Genomic DNA, 3,371 nt, shown 5'->3' on the forward strand with positions numbered 1-3,371 from the left:
GCTCACTGTAACCTCCGCCCCCTGGGTTCAAGCAATTCTCCTGCCTCAGCCTCCTGAGTAATAGACGCCTGTCTATTTTTAGTAGAGATGGGGTTTCACCATGTTGGCCAGGCTGGTCTTGAAATCCTGACCTTGTGATCCACCCACCTTGGCCTCCCAAAGTGCTGGGATTACAGGCATGAGCCACCACGCCCAGCCAACATCCTCTTAAATGGATCAACAGGTTGTGCAATGTGTTTGCAGGCTTATTCTTGGGGCCTGTCCTACTCTACCACTTCGAGGTTTCTTCAAGGCTCAGCTTCATCCCACGCATCTTTGCAGTATCTCACTTTGAATCTTCCGTGTCTAGCATGGGCCAGAGATGCAGATGATGGGAAAGCGGGCTGTCGAGAGGCCTGTAGCTCTGATTTTGAGCCGGGTGTGCACCCCTCGACTCCCAGGAATCAAATGTCTGGCAGCCTCGGAATTGAAGAGCAATAGCTGGAGAACTTGGCTGCTGATTGTCTTCCTTCCTCAGAGTTTTATATTTTTTTCACTCATATGGTTTGAGTGTCCAGGTTTGCTGGCTGGTGCCATCTAAGGCAGCTGCATGTAATTGGGTGGCTTATATTCTGCAATGATGCAACCAGGTAAGAAGAGAATGGAAGCTAGCCTCTGTTAGCCGGTCTGCTATTCCCTGCCATATGCTATGTCAGTCTGAAGGAAGAGATGTCTTTTATTCATTTATTCTCCCAGAGAGTGACTTGTGAGGAGACCCAAGGGCCCTGAATGAGCTAGTGGTGGCCCTTGGCAGATCGTTTTAAACTGTGAAGCCTTGACTAAGCCTTTCCCCTCACCGCCAAGGCCAGCCCTTCTCTCACTTGCTTGAATCTGACCTTGAAAAATTGATAGGCCACAGACCACATACAAGCTCCATGAACCTATTTATTTGGTTTACACAAAGCTGGTCCACATAGTGTTGTGAAAAACTTGAATTTGTTGTCAATACTTGAAGTTTAAGAGATTTTACATAAATATCCGAGTTTCTGACTTCCCACAGTACTGCCAGGTAACATTTGGTAGCAGCCAGTTAATGTGTAACAGCCCTTGCCATGCCCTGTGGTCTCTCCAGCACTGAGGATGAAGGTTGATTGCTGTTTATCATAGTGTTTGTGCTCTGCTTTCTTCTAGAAAAATTTTTAAAAAGTACAATCTATCCTGTGCTCACTTTTTAAAGCGGGAAGATTTAAAAATAGATTGAGAAGCCACTTGTGGAAAAGTCTGGCCTGCTACATATTTTCTTATTGCCTCCTAAGTCTTTAGCATCTGTGTTTGCAGCCCATGTCCCTGTGCCTCATAATCATGAGTTGAAGAAGTTCAGTTTTAGCACATGCTCCTCTACTGGGCCATTACAAGCCACTACTAGGCTTACAGAGGAATCTGAATTTATCATGACTCCCCTGATGCAAGAGGGCTGATTTGGGGGAGTGTATTCTGGGGGGCTCATCTGTTCCGCTGTCATTGGTCTAAAGTGTTTAGGATGACCAAGAGTTTAGACCCTTCTTGCTGAGCTGGGAGGCTAGTCAGTGAGCGGATGACCTAGAGCAAGGACAGATGGTCATACAAAAGAACACTGTGACCAGAAATATGAGACCAGAATCGGGGGTGAACACAGGGGCATTGGGAACACAGGTGACACAAGCCAAGTAGCTGCCAAAGAGGTATATAGGTCAAGGAAATCAGGTTTTATAAGCTAAGGCCCTGATGGCAAAGTTTTTTTTTTTTTTTTTTTTCTGAGGCAGGTTCTCATTCTGTTGCCCAGACTGAAATGTAGTGGTTCGATCTTGGCTTATCGCAACCTCCGCCTCCTGGATTCAAGTGATTCTCTTGCCTCAGCCTCCTGAGTGGCTGGGATTATGGTGCGTGCCACTACTGCAGGCTATTTTTGAATTTTTAGTAAAGACAGAGTTTCACCATGTTGGTCAGGCTGGTCTTGAACTCCTAACCTCAAATGACCCACCTCCCCTGGCCTCCAAAAGGGTTGGGATTACAGGCGTGAGCCACTGTGCCTGACTGCAAAGTTCTGTAGCAGGGAGCAGATGCTCAAAATGCAGAAGATTGAGAGGCTCAGTCCTTAGCTCAGAGAAGCTCTTAGGGACTTTACATGCTTGGTCATACCTCATGATGCCTGTATGTGGCCCATAGTTGACAGAGAAGCAGTCTAGTCAGGTGGTTAAGAGCAAAGGCTCTGGAAACAGATTCCTTCCTGGAGAATCCTAACCTCTTGCTGGTTGTGAATCAGGTGAGCTCCTTAACCCCTTCATGCCTTAGCTCCCTTTTCTATATAATGAGAATAGTGATATACTCACCTTATAAGGTTGCCTATACATGAGGATTAAATGATCTAATTCTTACCAAGTACTTAGAATAGTAGCTGGCACATGCAAACTATCCAATAAATATTTATTAACACCTGCTTGCTACTTCTCCCACCTTCCTTAGGAAAATGCAACCTTTAGAAACATGTTTATTAGCTTGGAGGAAATTGCCTTCTGAAAGAAATAACAGCAATGTATTATTACAAATGGCATTTTAGTATTTTAAAGGAACTTGCTAAGCATGCTCCTGGCACAATGGGCAAACTTTATACAGGGTAGCTAAATTCTGAAAGAAATTGTAAAGGGCTCCTGTAGCATCAGAAAGCTAAGTGAAGTTTCCCAATCAAGAGTACTATTCCCTTGGACACTTTTAGAGAGAGCATGGTGCAAAGTTCTTTTTTAATTTAAAAGAACATTATCATGAAATGGGCTTACAGTGAAATCTGTTGGGAGAAGAGTGAGCCTCACTCTCTGGAGTGCATGATGGAGTCTGTCATACATGAGAAGGATGTTGTGGTTTCAGCCAGGTTTGTGGGGGCACAGCAAGGTGAGGCTGTCGCTATCTCTGTGTGGTTAGTGTGAAGTGAGAGCAAAGACACAACAGTATGTGTTTGGAGCTCGAGTGTTCAAGGCGCTGCTTTGAGCCCAGTGCAGCCCTTTGGGGCTTTGAACTGTAGCCACAAGACTCTGGTGGCATCTCTTTCCAGATTTGTTTTGAAGCAAATTTGAAAACAAGACTTCACCCAGTCCTTATGCTAAGATCTGCGAGTGAATGTGCTCATGCATTTGCTTGTCCCTAGCTCGATAGAATGTTCAGCCATGTATCTAGTAACTAGGTTATCCAACCAAATGCCACATCTGATGTTGGTATCCCTTTGCTACCACTGTCATCGTCTGTTAGGGAACCATAGACTGGCCTGGACGGGACAGCAGCTAAGTGGCTGGAGATGGTATTGGGCTCCAAGGGCTGGAGTTCCAGTGCAAGGAAATCTGGGATGCTCACAGTGCAATAAA

The sequence above is a fragment of the Sapajus apella genome, unplaced genomic scaffold, assembly GCF_009761245.1.
Source record: "Sapajus apella isolate SASKATOON/1434 unplaced genomic scaffold, GSC_monkey_1.0 scaffold11, whole genome shotgun sequence".
Taxonomy (NCBI): domain Eukaryota; kingdom Metazoa; phylum Chordata; class Mammalia; order Primates; family Cebidae; genus Sapajus; species Sapajus apella.